The sequence below is a fragment of the Bactrocera neohumeralis genome, chromosome 6 (assembly GCF_024586455.1).
Source record: "Bactrocera neohumeralis isolate Rockhampton chromosome 6, APGP_CSIRO_Bneo_wtdbg2-racon-allhic-juicebox.fasta_v2, whole genome shotgun sequence".
Classification (NCBI taxonomy): Eukaryota; Metazoa; Arthropoda; class Insecta; order Diptera; family Tephritidae; genus Bactrocera; species Bactrocera neohumeralis.
In genome coordinates, this window is record NC_065923.1 from 4,560,819 (window position 1) to 4,581,358 (window position 20,540).

Genomic DNA, 20,540 nt, shown 5'->3' on the forward strand with positions numbered 1-20,540 from the left:
GTAGTTTCCATGCAACTAACTGCCACTACACAATTACAAAAGCGAAGGCGATTACTGCAACTAAATAAGTATAAAGAGGAAATGTCAAGGTAAAAAGTTTTAGCAGCGAATGTGTGGGTCATAAGTGCGGAGGAGTGGGCAGCAAGTGCTGACAGTGTGTCCGATGATGTGAGTTAGCTGAGTAGTCCGCATAATAAAGCTTGACTCGTGTAGGTAATTACTTCATTATATTTTTATGGTTACTAGGTGCTCTTTAGGTGCAGAATTAGCTCTTATACTCCCGGTTGTGGCCTTTGTTCTCTTAGGCATACCAGTTTTAGTCGATATACTGCATTTATACCCTGAATATACCTTAGTATACAGTTTGCCATGAACATCTAGAACGAAACGCCATAGACCCATAAATAAATATACGAAGTATTTTCAAAAATAAGGAGTATTTTTGTTTTTTCTGAAAAAAAGTATTAATTCATTTGTCTACATTAATGCTGTCGCCTTCCGAATAGTCCCCACTCGATTTTATGCACTTATGTCAGAGTTTCTTCCAATCATCGAAACACTTTTGAAATTTCATTTTTAGAATGGCCTTTAGAACTTCTATCTTGTGACAAGAGGGCCGTCGATCTCTTATTTTTGGAAATAGGAAAAAGTCTCATGGTGCCATGTCTTGCGAATTTTGATGTTGAGACATCGTTACAGTATTGGTTTTGACCAAGAATTCATGAACAAGAAACGAAGTGCGTGCCAAGCTCATTAATCCTTAGCGACTGCCACAGGCAAAGTAAGCAATGAATGCAGCTGGAAATGTTGTCAATTGGACTTTCCAAGTCACTGAAATTTTATATTCAAAAATTCCCGTTCCTGAACATACCTCGAATAGAAAATGATCAGCGAGTCAAACCAAACGCGAACTGTTCTCCCTGTACATAAGATATCGATCTGAGATTTTGAATACGTACTCCCTCAAAAAGCTCCTAATTTGATGGAAACGCCGATTTCGGCCACTACAAGATATAGCTGTCATAAAAACTGATTCACGATCAAAATCAAGTATTTGTATGAAAACTTTTCTATTTGTGAAGGCTACTGTAGCTTCGATGCAACCAAAGTTAATCTATTTTCTTGTTTCTATATTCAAGTGTATAGTCAAATCAATATTAAAACCTAGATATCATACCCATATGAGCACTTATATTTTGATTTATCTTCATTACTATTCGTTGAGTCCCCTCCGTTTGCAATTAAACATTTCTTATTTGCTCATAAAGAGAATTTCACATGCTCTAGACGCCCCACCGCGTCACTAATGATGTTGACATGGCTTGGTTGTCACATCACCTGACTGGCTTCACTCTCGGCTAAGGTCGGCTTATAACATCAACATCAACGTCAACAACACAGCCAGCCACTCAGTCTTAAGCAGTCACTGAGGACGTCTCACTTCTAGTTTATAGCGCATGAAATGTAGACTTGGCATTATTGTTGCTTTATTCAGTGTCAGCATTATTATTGTTTTGTCACTGTTGCGGAGATTTACCCAGCTCTTCTGCTGCTAAGCGAAACCATGTCGCTAATTAGTATGTCCTTTCTATGCCTTGCTTATGCGCCTACAGCTATGCTTATGCAGAAATATGTCGAAATGTATTATTAAAGGTGATACACACACACACGCACATTTATACATGGTTATGTGGAACACACCTTCAGCGTCTGTCAAGGCGGTTTGCAGTCTGAATATGAAAGTACCGCTACACACATACATACCTATGCACAGTTATTATGCTGTGTCAGCAAGTCTGTGTGCATGCAACTAAATACAGTTACTTAATGACATACCAAAGTTGACATTTACTGCGCCCTTAGTTGCTAATGATGATGTTGTTACTGTTGTTGCTTTATTAACCGAGACATTTGCGTTGGTGTTGACACCATTGCGCGTTGGGAGAATTTAGTTTTCAAAGCCATCGTCGCTTCTGCTTCGTTGCAACTGCCATATTCGCCCGCAAAGTAGCTACTTTCTTCACCTTCACACACCCACACACGCGCGCATATACAAGCACACAAAATGTCATAATTCTTGCATTTATATTAGCCATGCAGTCGTCGCTTGCTGGTGTGATTGCCCTGCAGGAGCATTTAGTCGGAAATTATAATTAAAATATGCCGCTCGCACTGCAAATATGTGCATGTGTGTGTGCATGTTTTACGTGCTGGTATCCATTAACACTCTAGTGAGTCTCGTATTCCCAAGTAGCTGCGCAGCATTTCAGCAGTCCAAGTGCAACGCCACAGCCACTTCGCATTGTTTTTGCTGAGCATAACTGAGGTGTAAATGCTACACTGCACTCTCGCAAATGAAGCCAAATTAGTGCACTTTGAGTTGTTGTTGTGCATTAAGTACGCTTGTTTGTAATTGCAGCGATTAGTTGACGGCCTTTGGCTGGTTGCCTGAGAAGCCAAGCGTTTTGGTAGCGAAATCTGTCACTTAACTCGGATATCTCTTTGATCGATGTACTTACCTGGAAGTGTGTGTTGTTGCAAGTGGCATGTTACATATTATTGCAAAGCCTTGGTGTTGATTTCAGAGAAGATGAACTGATCTCCCATTAAGCTATTTAATGCGTGTAGTCTTACGGTAATGGAATGTCAATTCAAAGCCAATCCATCCAGCATTACTTGGTCGCGATTAAGACAAACCGTTGCTTTGGATATACGCAACCTAATGTAATTACAGAGATCACATATATGTTAAATATTGAAAAAAGGAATGTAAAAACATAAAAAGTAACAGGTTAAAGTTGAAAAAGTTATTTATAGCGTTGCCACCTATTATTTGTTATCTAATAAAATGTTAACTAAATACAATTTATACAATATTGGCTTACAAAAAAAGAAATTTGTGAAGATATACAGCTCAATACTTTAGAGGATTATAACCTTCTTCTTCGCTTACGTGGTTATAGCCAAGTTAACAACAGCGCGCCAGTTGTTTCTCCTCTTTGCTATGTGACGCCAATTGAAGATTCCAAGCGCATCCAGGTCCTTTTCTACCAGGTCCTTCCAACGGAGTGGAGGTCTTCCTCTTCCTCTGCTTCGTCCGGCGAGTATTGTGTTGAAAACTTTTCAAACTTTCGGACGACCTGACCTAGCCAGCGGAGCCGCTGTCTTTTAATTCGCTGAATTATGTCAAAGTCGTCGTATATCTCATACAGCTTAGCGTATCATCGAATGCGATATTCGCGGTGGTCAATGCACAAAGAACCATAAATATTTCGCAGAACCTTTCTCTCGAAAACTTCTAACGTCGACTCATTAGATGTTGTCATCGCCCAAGCCTCTGCACCATATAGCAGGATGGGAATTATGAGCGACTTATACAGTTTAGCTTTTGTTCGTCGAGAGAGGACTTTACTTCTTAATTGCCTACTCAGCCCTAAGTAGCCCCTGTTGGCAAGAGTTATTCTGCGTTGGATTTCGAGGCCGACATTGTTGTTGGCGTTGATGCTGGTTCCTACATAAATGGACGAAATTATCTTCAACTTCGAAGTTATGACTGTCAACGGTCTTTCCCTCGTTCACTACAAGACCCAGACCAGACCAGAACAAAAATTTATGCAAAATTTTGATGGGGTAAAGTCATCATCAAATATCAATGAACAAGAAATGAAAAAAGACTTCTGTTGGCCAATTTTTGTCAGAATTGCCATCTGCTTCAAAGTTGAAATTAAAATTCAAATATTAAACACCTGTTAACCAAACAAATTTCTGGATTTTCGTAACACAATTTAAATGCATATTGATTCTGCACACACTATTGTAGCACAAAACCATTAAACCCTTGAATTTCTGGTATTTTTCCCATTTTCTCAGCCATGAAATTCACATTTATAATTGTAATTTTTTTATTAAACACACAAAACAAGTACAGTGCCTTCAATTTCTATGCAAGCAATTCACCTCGAAAATGATATCATAATAACGGTGCATTGGCACGTGAGCACGTGTGCGCTTGTGTTTGCCTTTCGCCTCTAGCGATGTGAACTTGCCGCACTATGAAGTCATTTTCAACTTGGCTGAGTGCGCACACACACACACATGCGACTATGTAGACGGAGCGGAACAAAGCACACTCCTCGACAGTTGCGCCATTCAAACACACATGCGCCACTACTCACACACACATACAGTACCGGCACTATTTTGAACCACTTTTATGTATATTTACATGGTTGCATTTTTTGCATTTGTTTTCTTGTAGCAACTACTACAATATTATAAAAGTTATAAAAGTGCAGCGTCGTAAGTAGTTTTAGTTGGGCAAATTCCGCTGCGCCGCTGGCGAATCATCAGCGCGCCAAGACCAAGTTGCCAGCAAAGAAAGAATAATATTAACACACACATGAAGTGCCGCGACGGACATGAATGCGAATGTGTGAGAATGCAATTGAAGCTGGCGCGTTGGCGTTGCGCTGTCGCTGCGCTGCCGTGACAAAGTTTATTGTGTGGAAAAGTTGCACGGCGGCATGCGGCTTCAGCGGCACTGGTGCTTGGTGCTAAGAAAGCCCACAAACACACGCACACACCTACTTGCAGCTGTTGTGTATTATCAAAAGACGTGCGACGCGACGCTGGCTGTTGCTTCTTACAATCGCACAGCGCACACACACAGCTGCGCTTCTGAAATTTTTATACTTCCTTTCACAAGAATGTAAGGTAGAACAATTTCGCTTTGAATAATTTACGCACAGCACGACGCAAGGACTCGTGTCACGAGCGAAAACTTTCATTCAGCATATATTGTGCCAATATATGCTCGTGTGTGTGTGTGTGTCGCCATAATACTGCCACTTTTGCATTGCCGTGCACTGACAGCTGTGTCCTTGCCGCTGTGAAAACAATAAATAAATAAGTGCGCGTGTACGCAAAAGGAAAAGCAGAAGCAAAAAACAATAGCAGCATTTCGGGCGCATAGCCATTTAGTCTATCAGACGCGCGCATTGTCAATTGTCATGAGATTTTTTTATTAACACAGATTTAATAAACTACGAAATTGCATAACTTTAAATTTCCAATAAAGAATTTTCACTATCTCACTATTAATTTATTGCCTTTTTTGCAACATAAATATTTAATATTTGCAATTTTCCGCTTGTTAGCAAATTGCCTGTTATGAAATGCTTCCTAAATTGTTTTTACTTTTTTATGGTAGTGTGTTTGTGTGCGGAATTAAAAATTCCATTGCATATTTTTAGGCGTTCGAACATTGATGAGAGACACGTATAGTTGAGAATTAATATATTTTTTAGTACAAAAGTGAGGAAAATATCACTGAAAATTGCTCGATAGAAACACATAAACTTTTAGTGGAAAAATAATAAAATATTTATACAAAAAAAAATTGTTAGTAAAATTGAAATATAAATATTTATTGTTTCATTTCACAATATGTGTATTTATATTATCTAAGTCACTAACTGCTTTAGTTAATTGCTTTGAATATTTTCTTGAAGTAGAAAAAGAAGTTATGTTTTAAGTCTTTCGTAAAAATCCTTTTGCTTGAGTTTCCTTTGCGTAGTTAACTGGTTCCAGATATTAAAAAAATATTTAAATAAAATAGTAAAATTTTAAAAGTTTAATCTTTTAGTTATATTTTCGTGAAGTTTATCTTAAAAAATTTAAAATTTGTAAGAGAACAAGATGTTCAATAATATTATTTAAAGTATTGTGCATCAGAACCTATGATATTCTTTATCAATCCGTTGCAAAAACGATTTTTTTTTTGTAGTGAGCAAAAAGCATTTATGATGGAAATACCGTTTTCAACACCTCCTTGAATGTCTATTAAGTAGCAAATAATGTCTGCGATTCAAATTAATAGAAATTGTTTATATAATATGTAAGTTGTGGAAAGGGCTCTTACAATAATTGGAAAAAAGTTAATGTATTGCGAATATAAGTAAATGGTTGGATGCTTGAAATATCATAGAAATAGTGCATGCTTAATATATTTTTGGCCAAGGGTTTTCAAAAAATTAGCAACATTTTTGGCAAAAGTAAGTTTTGATTTTCTGGTAAAAGATTGATGAGTTAATTCAGCTATTTCCTTTCACAAGGAGATCAAATTGCATGCAATTACAAATATGGTAACTATATGTATACCAAAGTTTAAAAAAAAATTACTGACTTAGAGTCCATTTTTGGAAACGTTTAAATTTTTTTTTTTAAACGAGAAAATTGAAATTTTGAGTCCGATGAACTCTGCTTCTAACTCTTTGTGCACATATGGGCTAGATTTGCTATTCTACCTTCAGTCTAGTGTTTGCTTTTTTATTTTCGCGCATCGCAATTTAGGTTGTCTGAAATTTGCATTTTTGCACAGACACACAAAAAACAACAAGTTATCATCGAATAGGTGCAAAAAGCAAATGGAAAAAATTCTAACAAATTTTCGGTGTCAGAAAATATTGAATGGAAGCCAAAAATAAATAAAAACAGAAGCCAAATAATACTGGGGTGATCGAATAGCAAAAGTTTTGTATCCATATTCGTTGAAATATTTGCGGCAAAAGGCAAAGCCATTTTTGTTTGTTTTAATTTTATGCTTGTGTGAAAATACTGTTAAAGAGAGTATACTTTTTTCATTTATTGCCATTCATTAAACACCAGTCGACCCACATTTTGTGCTTGGTATTAGTGTGTTTCAATCAATTCCCGCGATGATGAAAATTAGCTTTGTTTTTAATTTTTTATGTAGACATACTTTTACAACACACTGTTAAAACAAAATATGAATGCCTATGTGTGCGCAAATATTTCGCATATTGCGTCTTTTAGTCTGCGCGCAGTCTGCTTTTAGGCGCCGGAATGCATTCAAGCGTTTGATTAAGCTGTTAGCCTTGTTTTATGTTTTATTTTTAGGTGGCTTCTAAAGGAAAACTTATGTATGTGTATTTGAAAACATCACCGGCAGACACAGACAGATTTTCCACGAAAAAATATATTCATCTGCCTCTATTCATGCGCATAAATGGGAATACTTAATACCTCTAAGTTCCAATGAAAAATGCAGCTGATGAAAAAGCGATATTTGCTTTAAAGAATTAGGTATGAGAAAACCGAAAAATAAGTGTTGCGTTACAAAGCTACATATGAGCAAATAACATAATAAATGAAGAAACAAAAACAATGAAGTTAATGAATATATTCACGAAATGCTTATTTGCTTCTTCTGATGAGGTTGTGCTAGGCGCAAGTAGGTGTATAACTCCTGCCACGTTTAGTTCGATAGAAAAGCGGCAGATAATAAATCGTTGCGCCGTGGGAAGCGACATCCAAATATTTGCGGTTAGACAGTAAATTATCGCCATTGCGGCACATGACTACATATATGTATTTTATGCAAGCGTCAGCATACGTTAACATCGCTTCGCTAAAAATTGCTTGGTAAATTACTTAAGTCACTGGGGATTCATGCCTGGTTGGCCTTGATGATAAAGTAGGAAAGTCAGAAAAAATTCATTTGCTTTAAAGATGAAATAAAATACTTACATTTTCTATAGAGTAATATGATAACATTTTTAGACAATAGTAATTTTATTAGTATTTTTTTTTTAGAAAGAGTGGAAATTATCTCCATAAAAACTCTCTCTGGAAGGTTCGGAGCGACAAGTTTTGAAATTTTCATTTCATTTATACCATATCATATCATCACTTAACATAATATGATCGACTTCATAGATTTCAACAAAGTAGGAACTTTTCGTTTTTAAATTGAGGAATCGAATATTGAGCCTTTTTCGCATTTGATATCGAAGTTTTCAAATTTCTAAGTTGGATAGGGGAACTACTTGCTTTAGAGGCTTCAAAAACTCGACTCGAAAAAAGGTGCACAATTGTGCAATTTTTTTAAAATTGGAAAAAGTGGTTTTTGACCAAAAAAAACCTACTTTACTTTAGTTTGTTGTTTAAAAATATGTTCAAACTTGACTTAATGCCAAAGGTAATAAACGACGTTTAGTTTTTTTCCATCCTGCCCGCCAATTATGAAAACTCGTAAAAATGAAAAACCGAGAAATCGCGCGTCAAAGTATTCGCTTTCTGCCCAAGCGCTCATATGTCTGCTAGACGCTCGGTCACTATTTCCCTTTTAGCTTCGACAATATTTCCAATTCCCATCTATAACTTTAGGGACATATTCTAAGATAAATTTTAAAGAGATATGAGCAAAACAAAAAATTTTAATTTTTTGAAGATTCCAAAGCAGCGAAGGAAATGAGTTTTTTCTTTTTAAGTTGTTTAAAACAAATTTATTTATAAACATATGTATGTTTGTAAAAAGTACCTTAAAACTAATAAAACAGTTCCACATTAGCGCTCATTGCACTCACCACTCCTATCCACCGCAAGCGTCGAAAGTGTCACACCTGCGCAACCCACATCACTTCGCCTAACCGACATTGCAATGAGACATCAACATATGTATACCCAATGCGCGTGACCCCAATATGTAAGCGTATTTCCTTTAATTTTAACTTGTCAAATTGGTTTGTCGATAAATCAAAATTAGTTAAAAATAACGCATACGCCGTGGCTGTCCCAAAGCGCACGACGCAGGGCCCAAGCAAATATTATATATACACAACCACGCACATCTGCATAGCCTTTTTTTTTTTTTTTTTTTTTTTTTTTTTTTTTTTTTTTTTTTTTTTTTTTTCGAAGGGGGAATCTTTCATAGATACGCGCGTGTGTACTGTGTGTAATAAATAATATCTAAAGCATTGATACCTTAAACACGTCCCGCCAAGAGGGAGCGAACGGCGCAAGTAAGGGCAAAAGCAAGAACAAAAAGAAAATCAATACAATACAACCACTTATAAAAGTGCGCACTACACTCTCAGTTAACTACATACTCACACATGCATGCAAGAGTGTACGTGTGTTGGTGCTTCTGTTGTTCGTAGGCATTCAAATGCAAAACAATCAACCGCAAGCTTTTAACAATATCGCCAAACAAATAACCGAACGCTCACTTGACTACAAACTAGCTGGCTTTAAGCTTATATACATATATGTATGCTTGCATACAAGTGTGTCTATGTGTGCGTGATGGCATTTTGCTTTTATGGCCTTTCTGAACGCATCAGCGTCGTTATCCTTTCACACAGTGCCTCAATGGGTTTTTATGGCAAATCAAAAAAGCTTTTCAAATCAAGACGCTCAAAGAAATAAAGAAGTGTTGAGTGAATAGCAATTTGAATATGATGATGGCGGCGATGATGATGTAAGGTAGCGAGTTCATATATTATGCGATTGTATGAATAAAATCGATGAAGCCTATTTGGAGCGTGCATTGAGCTCATGGCAAGCGATACCTCACCCTGCCGGCATGTTGTTACATATGCAGCCATAAATACGGTTTGTATATGGATATCAACACATTACCGAAGGCAATAGTTTGGGAAATACATTTACATATTTTAGTAGCATTGTAGACGCGCATAGTGAAAGGAAACCCGCCATTGCTTACAAGCATTTTATTGGCTTCTAAATTGAATGTTTCAATAGTAAAATTGATCAAGCGATTTGTATATCTCTAGGAACAAGAAAACTCTAGCTAGTTTACACGTTTTGAAACTGAGCTTTTACACACTTTTCTTGGATACTTATATTTTTGTAAAAATGTTTTTAAGCTTATGATCCTATCTTGTAGGTATATAATATATGTACACACATACATATTCATTCTTTGAGCTGCTTTTTTGCCACTATAAGCATTTCCAATTTTTATTTTTATTATACCCCGAATAGAGTAGATTAAGTATGCCACGATGTTTGTCCTAAACGGAAACGTCGGAGATCTAATAAAACATATATATGTACAAGTTGTATATATCTAAATGATTACTAATTCGATTCAGCCATATCCCTAAGCCTGTCTTTATATACAAGGTGCTTTCCAAAGTAAACAAGACGCTTTGAATCTAGCGCCTCCTGGTGGCGCCATCTATATGTCAACTGGTGGAATCTGATATCTTTATCGATTGTCTAGTGAGAATTTCATAACATTTCAGCGATTGGAAGTGAAGCTATTGCGTTTTAAGTGTCAGTATGTTTGTGTTATCGATGCAAAAATGAGCTTCGAACAAAGAGCCAACATTAAATTTTGTTTTTAAATTGGTAAAACTTTCACCGAAATGTTTCCAGTAATGAAACAAGTTTATGGCAATGTTTGCCTATTCCGTAGCAGAGTGCACGAGTGATGCACAGTAGGCCAATAAAATCCGTGATCATCGGAGATTCCGTCGAAACTTTGCGTGAATTCATCAAAAATCAGCTGAAGTCATCATTGAAATTCATGGATATGGAATTGAACATCTCCAAAACATCGATTTATCCCATTTTGACCGAACATTTGGGCTTACGAAAGGTGTGTGCACGGTTTGTTCCGCACAAATTTACTGACGACCAAAAATTGCTCAGAATCCAACATTCGAAAATTTATTTGCCAATTAAAGGAAAGCGTTCTACAGACCTAGAGGCCATTCAAAAGGCTTGCACCGGCATACTAGCGAGCATACCGGCCATCGAGCTAAAACACTTGTTCGACATGCTTTTGGACCGTGCTATATTGCTGTATTGAAGCAGGAAGAGACTATTTTGAATAAAATAAATTGATTTTGCCGAAAAAGCCATTTGTACTGTTTTTTTTTAAGTCCTGTTTACTTTGGAACGCCTTTTGTATGTACACGAACTAGTCTCTCTGGTTTTAACATATTGATGTAAGCTTCATCTTCATCTTTATTTTTAACTTTTTCTTTTTTTTTATCTTATACTTATTCTTATTCTTATACTTATACTTTTACATACTTATACTTATACTTATACTTATACTTATACTTATACTTATACTTATACTTATACTTATACTTATACTTATACTTATACTTATACTTATACTTATACTTATACTTATACTTATACTTATACTTATACTTATACTTATACTTATACTTATACTTATACTTATACTTATACTTATACTTATACTTATACTTATACTTATACTTATACTTATACTTATACTTATACTTATACTTATACTTATACTTATACTTATACTTATACTTATACTTATACTTATACTTATACTTATACTTATACTTATACTTATACTTATACTTATACTTATACTTATACTTATACTTATACTTATACTTATACTTATACTTATACTTATACTTATACTTATACTTATACTTATACTTATACTTATACTTATACTTATACTTATACTTATACTTATACTTATACTTATACTTATACTTATACTTATACTTATACTTATACTTATACTTATACTTATACTTATACTTATACTTATACTTATACTTATACTTATACTTTACATATACTTATTTACTTATGGTCTTTATCGTTATTGTCCTATTTTACAAGAGTTTACAACTACTTTTCTTCAAGCCCATTCAATAATTTTTTTTTTCATTTCCAGCTCCTCACTGACGAAGGATAAAAAGAGGTAAGACCACAACGCGTCAATACTATTAGTATTTTCTTGCAATAATTCAAAATTTCTTTAAAGTTTTGCTCTCGCTAGCCTTGAGTAATATATAAATTTAACTTTTTCAAGTTGAAACTAGCCGATTGCTCATCGATACTTTTGATATCGATTGCATTTGAACCGGATGTATGTATGTTCGCATATTAAATCTATGTACAGAACAAATACACACACATAAATATTTGCATAAATAACCGCAAGGCAGCAGCGGTACCAAGCGCCAACTGCCGCGGACTGTCGGTGTTGACTGGCAGACAAGAATCAGTCGTGTTGGCATGTTTACCATTTAAGGATAATGTCGATGTCGACAACATTACCGCATTACGCAAACACCGTCAAGCACACACACACACTCATACACATATGCAAACATGCGATTACCTATTTACATGCAGATGCGGCTATTTGAGCCTACAGCTGTAAGCCTGAGCTTCTGCAACATTTGTATGCAAGCGAGTGTGCTTGTGTGGATTGTGTACTCATATGCAAATTTATGAGGCAATTGCTCCGAACTACCCCGCCAGCCTTTGTAGTTGTTTACAAACCCAAATACATGACATTATACGCACGCGGCCGTGCCACTCTTCTATGTGCGTGTGTGTTTGTGTGCGCCAGTGTTTATGTAGTTGTTAGCCGCAGCCGTTGCGTGTAGCAAATAAAAACAATGAGCGGTACACGAATATACACACACACAAAGTGCATGCACAGTCACATGTGTGGTATCTGCTGCGAGGGCGTGACGGCTTTTTGTGTCTGTCCGAAGCAGACACGTAGGATATTTGTTGCCAAACCAAAGGAATAACAGTAAGTGTGTAGCGAAGAAATTCGGCTGTGTTCGCTCACTTTGTGGGAGTTTATTTGTCTTTTGCAATAATACACATTTGCGTTTAAGTCTATGAGTGCGTATGTGTGCGTGCGTTTATGAAAATGTAGCTATTATCAATAACACACAACAGTTTGTCTACTTTGTATGCAAGTCCCGCGCAGGGAAGCATTTAATATTTGCTCTCGCAGAGTGCAAAGTTATGACGCCAAACATTATTGCAAATTGTGGATGTTTATTTAGTAAAATGGCGTTCCATACTCGTAACTAACTTAGACGAAGCTTTTAAAGACCTGTGTGTTCAGTTAAATAACAAGTGCAAAATTATGGTTTTCATGTAATGGACACGGTTAAATATATTTCGTTATTATATTTCCGAAGACTAGTACTTTCAAACTTTATGTAGATAAGTACAATATTTTGTTTATTTATTGGCGCTATGCCAAAACAAAAAAGAAATCATAGTGGCAGGAACCCCATGGAAGCGGCAAATAAAATAACAGAAATAAAGGAAATTTAAGGGAGATCTGAGTTCGTCAAGAAGATAAGGAACGTGTTTTAATTTGTAAAAGATAAAACGGCTTATCTCGATTACCGGCAAAACATGAATTTTATAGAAAAAGTTATATTGAAAAGTTGTAAGCAATTAAAAAATCTACGACTTTTGCAAAAACAGCTTTTCCACATAACTTCAAAATTTATATGAAATATTCAAAAGTCTACGGTTTTGGTAATTTTATTTTTATCTTCTACAAGAAAGTTCTTTTACGGAGTTTGGTTTAAAGTTACTTTAATATGTCCCAAAAGATTGTATTTTTAATTAAAAATATTAAGGAGTCAACTTTGACTTAAAATCTATGCAAAAATAAAATAATTCCGAGGGGTCACCGGAAATGGCGTCTCAATGGCAGAGTTTAAAATATTTTTTTCCTAAAATTTCAGAATTTCTTTATTAATAGTGTATGTTTGTAACAATAAAAAATTCTAATAAAATATTTAATTTTTTATAAGAAAAAAATGCTGAAAAAAGGCTGTTATTTACCCGAGGAAACTCTTGAAACCTCTTGAAGATACTCAAAACTCCAATGCCTCAAAGCTTTCAAGAGCTGTGAATGTTTCAACTATTTGAAATTTCTCAGTACTGGAATATATAAATATGTAAAGCTCTTGCTTTTTACCTTTTCGCTTACGCTCTAATATTTATTTGACTACTTCTCAGTCACTTGAGGTGCTTTATCCGCTGTTGCAATTGCAGCTGCTGCCGATATAATTACTTTAGACGCTGGATCAATGAAGAAGTATCTAGAACATCACAATTTCAATTTTTTAAATGTATATATGAGTAGCTTAAGCAAATTTATGGCTGTTGATTGACGGTGCATTGTTGGTACCTGAAATAGAAATTTTTTTCTCAACTTCCACAAAATACTTGTTTTGGCGCTGCAAGTGTTCATCTCAACTTAGGAACGAACCAAACAACCTAAATTAGCATCTAATCTCTCATATTGAATGTTGACTTTATAAATTTCGCTAAACTGAAGTTTTTCAAGCGGTTTAGGGAGGGTAATGGATTTGAATAAAAAGAGCGAGCAATATTGAATGTTAGAAGAATATATTAACGCCATAAAATAGGTTTGAAGAATTGAATATTTATGCAGCATTATTAAAATGGTGTAAAGACTAAAAATCTACTTACTTAAATGACAGTTTAAACTAAACTACCTCAACCTAAGTTCTGGAGTATAGCAACTGTGGACATTTATAAGACAAAAAAAGATTATACTAACATGAACCTACAAATAAAGTTTAAATTGGTGTTAACCCTTTGTAATAGAAAAATATTGCAAACTTCAAATCTTGAATACCCGTTTTGCCTATGTAATATAATGTAATTTGTAATTTATGTTTATTTAGAGAGTTTCTATATAATATTCCATCTGAAGATGGCTTCCTTATTCGTTTTTCCTAACCCTGGTTGAAAATCATAGTTGTAGTCACATTTACTCCAATAAACCACCATAAGATAATGTCAGTACCTGTATTGTCATCGTCCACGGAACTTAAAGACTGAAGCAATTTCGAAATAATTGCAATACTATATTCACTTACTTCCAATTTACTTTGGCATTCCACTTTGGCTTTGTTTTACTTACTTTCCTCTTTGCAGATTTCATTTCTGTTAATGTACTTCCAAGTTTCTTCAATTTCCGGTAGATCCGCATATATGTATGCTGGCTAATGCTTGTGCCACTTTAATAATTCGACTACCTTTCCTATTCAACTCTATACTCTGTGCTTCTTTTACGACCTCTATGTTGCACATATAAAGTTTTATGCCACATCTAGCATTTATTTCCTGTTTATTGCACCCACGCGCCCAACTAACAATGTGGACAGCGCAAACCGGAAGTGTCGTACAATGAACTGTACCCCCTCACCTACACACTTCCAAGCAAGTAGCTAGTAGTTCGGACATTCGGGGCGCTCTTGATTCATCATAAAAATATGGAAGTACACCTATATGTATTGGTGTATAAGTGTAAAGCAAAAGTGTGTCTGCAAATTACTTTTCTCGCATCAAAGTATATTATTCGGTCTTTATCACACCAAAGCCCGGCATCATTTTGCATATGTTCCGCATTTACTCCTTTCATTTGCAAACTGTGAATATACCATAAGATCATGTTTATATATACTATGTACATAAATATTTTGGAAATGTATCCTCATTTCCTTCATCTGCTGCTTGCGTCTGGGCTGATACGGTTTGATGAACCCATAAAATTTTTTACACACTGTTGCTTTGCACAGTTTTCTCGCTCATTTCTCAAGCTTTTCGTGCGTTGCCAGTATAACAAATAGTTTGCGAAAATGTTGAAAAATATAAAGCTTTGAAATAGGGTTGCCATGTATCGAATAAAGTAGATTTGGAAAAAAATGGTTCATAATTCTTTCAGGGCGTTTACGAAAGATTTTCATAAAGAAATCGAAACCTTATTTTAAACATATTTTTGAAAATTCTTCTTCTTTATAGTAACTACGCCTTACGTGGGCTTCTAATAAACATAATAGCTTGCGAACTCGTCCTAGATCCCATTTAACTAACATGCCTTATGTTATGTTATGAAGCCTTCCTGGCTTCAATATAAATTAGCATAGGTGTAAGAGTATAAATTATTCGGTTACACCCGAACTTTGCACTTCCTTGCATGTTTTATTTAAAAATTTTCCAAAATATTTTGCCCTCCTGGGTCATTAATTTGTCGCACAGTGTTATTCTTTTGTTTATTGTTTGAGAATTTACACTTTTCTTCGAGGCCGTCTACAAGCGGGATATTCCTTTTCTGCTATTTTGTGGCTACGCGAACGCGTCACTTGCATTCGTTTACACATTAACGGGTTAATGACTCGGAAGTTCTTGCCTCACTTACACTGAATCCCATTGCGTGCCACAACCTCAACCACAAACACAAGCGCACACATGCACACACCTACAAAGGCACAAAGGGCATATGTGTCGTTCAGGAATATTTGCGCATATAAAAGTGGCTTTTACATAAAGTTTCTCCGGCAGGCTTTGCTGTCAACGCATTTGCTACCACGTACATACGTACAAACATACGCATAGGCATATATGTATGTATATTATACGTATATATTTATGTATGGCCGGCTTTGTGTCATGTACGTGTGCTGTGAGGATGTGTTTGTGTCTGTGCAGGTCTTTCCGGCTCGTGTAAATGCGTCGCTTAATCCGCCTTTCGCACATAAATCTTGATTTTCCTTGCACTTCCTTTTCACTTTGGCATATTTACAACAGTTTAAAGGCTTACTAGGCGAAAAGGGCCAAGCCAATGTGCTGGTGATTTGTTGCTTCCGCTTACCCCCGCTCACCTTGCCACTCACCATTGGGCGCTTGTTGGCTCTGTCTACGCTGTCGCTGGCGCTTTGATATTTGGCATTAATTCTTATCGATACATTTATCAATTTTATGTTCGTTTCGGGTGTATTTTTCCTTTCGGCTGCCCGTATCTGTCCTCCGTTGTATTTGTATTTCGCTTTAATGGCTAATTTTTAATTTGTTGCTTTCACTGTGTGTGCGTGCAAATTGTCGCTTGTTGTTGTGTTGGTGTATTGCTGTGTTGTTTGGCGTCTGCAGTGTCAGCCATATCTATTATTTATGTCAATTTACGGTCGACCATGATGAATTGGCAATTTTCAATTGTAGGACGCATTCAACTGGTTGCTTAGCATTTTTATCTGCTTAACGGTACAAGTGGCTGGTTGCTATATAAAATAAATACGTTGCTCAGATAGCAATGAATTGTGTGTTTTCGTTTCCCTGCCACATAAATACTCTACAATTTGTTTGCGGGAGGGCCTTGGCGTATGAGTAACTTTTATGTTTTGAATGAAAGAGTGCGCGTGTGTTGGTGGTAATAAGTGTTTGGAATTCTTTGTAATGAAATAGAGTTTTTTGAAGGAAATGGGTATAAGCTTAAGTAGGTTTGATGAAGAAGCTCTTTTTAAAAGAGATATTCAATAATATTATATTTCCCCATAAGCTCGTTATGGAAATACTAAATTGGGAGCTTTTAATAAATAAGAAACTATGTTGGCATTATAAATTTCCAAAAAAACTAAAATAATCATATCAAACTGAATATATTTCAGAAAGTCTAGAATTGAGAGCAATTTCGGAGGAGTGAGATTGGCTGGCAGCCTAAAAATGTAAATTCATTAAAAGATATTTCATGTAGTATCAATAAGGAACAGTTGCCTAAATAAAGACAAATGAAAAGGTGTATATTACTTTGAAAGTGTGTTGTCATCTATTTGAAATGATTCTGGAATTACAAAAAGCTCAAATTTGTATAAATCGATTTTATTAAAAAAAAATTTTGACTTTAAGCATATTTTGTTTCCATTTTAAACAATTACAGATATTTACTGGCGGAATTTCGATAACTTAATACAAAATAATTTATCGATTAATCGTGTATATCGAATAATTAAAAAATCGATTTCGATTAATCTCGCCAAGCTATTTGTAATATTATAAAAAATATTCAGAAAGCATGAGATGTTTATTCAAATCAATCTCACATGTTGCAAATACATAATTTAGAACGTGTCATTCTCAAATTTTTTAATACCTTTTCTATTCTTCCAATTCTTCTGATTTTCCTTACAGAATAGGATGTATTTTAGAACCCATTTATATTCCCGACATTTATTTCCGCGAAGAACACATGTATTTTTAAGTGCAATTAAGCGGAATTCTGCCAAAATTAGCTATTATATTTCGCCATAGAAAGCGCAGCTGTAATTTAGTAGCTAAAGCGAAACGAATAGCTGTCACCCTCAAGCATTTGTATATAATTAATGATACTCAGCTGTTTTATAATTATATTAAAGTCGTAAAAGCGACAAAATTAGTATCCGTAGCGCACATGTAACTCAATTACTATGAGAAACGAAATAACAAAAAAGGAAATTAAGGAAAAAATCACAGCCACACAAAGACATGACGTGCATCTGTGCCCGAATCAAGCCAAAGCGCGCGCATATCACGCACACAGCCGCAAGCCGGCAACATCACATATGCTAATACTATATATATACACACTCATACATATAAATAAGTATTTGTTTGACTACATAAGCCATCAAAACCACGAGCCACATATCAACGCCTCTCAAATTGTGCGTACGTGTCGGAGCTACTGGCAATAAAAAGGCAACCATCTGCATATGGTAGCAAATAATTAGGTGTATACACATATTTACGCACAAACGGTGTATTTGTTTGTGTGCGAAAGCTAATTTAATTTTTGTGAGCCTATAAAATGTAAGAAAATTTGTGAAATGCGTCAGTGGCGCAGACAAGCTGGCGTGACTTAGTTGTGGGGCACTGCAAGCCTTAAGCAAATGCCACTCGGTGGTGTCGATTAAAACGCTGATGTTCGTTACAAGCTCTTGTTGTTGTTGCGGTTTAGTACATGTGCAACGTGCGAGGAGTTTAGTGACCCTGCGTTGGGGTGATGTGGAATGCTACATACTTCAATCGCCTTTTGGTTTAATTCAGTTCCTTACCACATGTTTGTGATGTTGTTTGTTGTTGTTTTTGTTATTTATTGGGAAGACTGTTGCGGACGCACTGAAGCGTGAGTTCAACTTTAGGTTAATTTGTACGGTGTAGTGGAAGGGCGCCATTACGTATACGCAACCTTTTATATTTTCACTTTAAATTCCACACACTCTGATACGCATATCTATTAATATATACTCATAGAAATTATGTACACTCATATAAAATTTCTTTTATTTGTGGGCATGGCTTTCTTCCCTCTGACATTTTATTTCCACTACTTAATTCGTACAAATTTTTGCGGTTTCTTCTTTTACGCTTCATTGACAATTCAATCGCATTTAGATCTGCCAACACATTTATTCTAACGTCTATGCTCGTACTTTTGAACTTGAGCATTATTTATTTATTTATCGTCTTCGCTTGTTGCTAAGCCCGCTGTGCATTTTACTTATTCCATTTATTTTTGTTTTACTTCGTTTTATTTGAGTTTTATTTGAATGACAGACCGTATAATTTGATTTGATGACAAATCGAAATGTTTCGAGAAAGTGGAATTTATTATCTTTACATGCGCGCAAATTCAGCTGAATATGCGTGTGTGTGTGGTATTGATTTTAGTAGTATTATATATACGACAAATGTAGGGTATCAAAAGGTCATCAGAAAGCTTGCCACGCGCAATGCACATCCAAAATTAAAAACAAAAAAATTAAACAAAACTGAATTTGAAATTGGCTCGTGTCAACTTGACGACTCGAATTGTGTACAACAATTGCATACATTTTTTTGTTTAAATTTTACAAAACAAAATTTTTAATAACTCCAGATTTGAAAAATTTTATCTGTCCTATATCTTATATGGAGAAGTTCACCTACCATATCTTCTCCGATATAATTATAAATAATATATGGTAGTTGAAAAAGTCGTTTCGTATTTCTAATGGAACCTCAAGTTATCGTCTTTATATTTATAATGAACTTTAATAAACTTAATATGTACCATTTTAGTCGACCACTTTTTGCCAATTTTCCGCTAGAGACATTATTACATCAGTGTAAACTTTTGTGGTTTCTTGGCCAAAAACTGCGACAAGTAATTTCTCTTCTCTCTTGAAGCCAACTTTACTCCATTAAGGCAGTTCTGCATTGACCGAAAAAAATGGTAGTCCGATGGTGTAATTTCAGACCAATATGGTGGATGCATCAAAACTTCCCATCTAAACTCTCCGAGTTTTTGCCGGAATATCAAAGATGTGCGTGGTCTAGCGCTGTCCGGATGGAAGACGAAGGCCTTCTTGTTGATCACTTCTAGCCGATTTTTTCGATTACTTGCTTCAATCTCATCAGTTGTTGACAGGAAAATGTAGAATCAATCGTTCCACCAGGCTGAGGCAGCTCATAGTGGATGATTACTTTCCAATCCCACCAAACACTCAGCATAACCTTTCGAGACGTCAATCCTGACTTAACTTTGCTTGAGCTCCACCATGATAGTTTTCGCACATTATTGTCGTATTTAATCCACTTTTCGTCTCCTGTTACCATTTGCTCCAGAAATGGTTCGATTTCATTTCGTTTTTGCAAAGAATCGCATATGTTAATTCGGTCCATTAAATTTTTCACAGACGATTCATTTGGTACACAAACGTCGAGCTTCTTTTTGTATCCAGGCTTTTTAAAATGATCCAAAACCGTTTGATGATTAATGTTAAGTCCTTTAGCGATATCATGACTGCTGGGATGATCCTGGTCAATATTTTTCATAATTCAATCGACTTTTCAACGATAGGTCGACCAGAGCATGCTGCATCTTTCAAATCGAAATTTCCAGAACGGAAACGAGAGAATCATTGTTGTGCTACTCGAGCTAATACAGGATCGTCTCCGTAAACTTCACAATTTTCATTGGTGGCTTACGTGGCGTTCTTCCCTTTCTTATCCAAAACTTCCAAAATAAAGCGAATTTTTTCATTATTTTCACTCATTTTTGAACCGCTGTAACTTTTTTTCAACTTTCCCGAACTAAATTTTTTTTGGTTATATGA

At 35.5% G+C, this 20,540-nt stretch overlaps 1 protein-coding gene and 1 long non-coding RNA gene across 9 annotated transcripts in view; one reads left to right on the plus strand and one right to left on the minus strand.

The window, feature by feature from the left end:
• The window catches only part of LOC126762465 (uncharacterized), a 290,496-nt gene that overhangs the window by 86,245 nt on the left and 183,711 nt on the right, over positions 1-20,540 (minus strand). The gene's annotated exons all lie outside the window — the stretch shown is intronic.
• LOC126762456 (uncharacterized) overlaps positions 1-20,540 on the plus strand; it is a 132,562-nt gene that overhangs the window by 13,063 nt on the left and 98,959 nt on the right. For 7 of the 8 annotated variants that reach the window (XM_050479198.1, XM_050479205.1, XM_050479203.1 and 4 more), the window contains one exon: positions 11,510-11,536. The exons of the other annotated variant lie outside the window; for it this stretch is intronic. The gene's annotated coding sequence lies outside the window, so the exon portion shown is untranslated. The remainder of the gene's footprint in view (positions 1-11,509; positions 11,537-20,540) is intronic. 8 annotated transcript variants of the gene reach the window in all.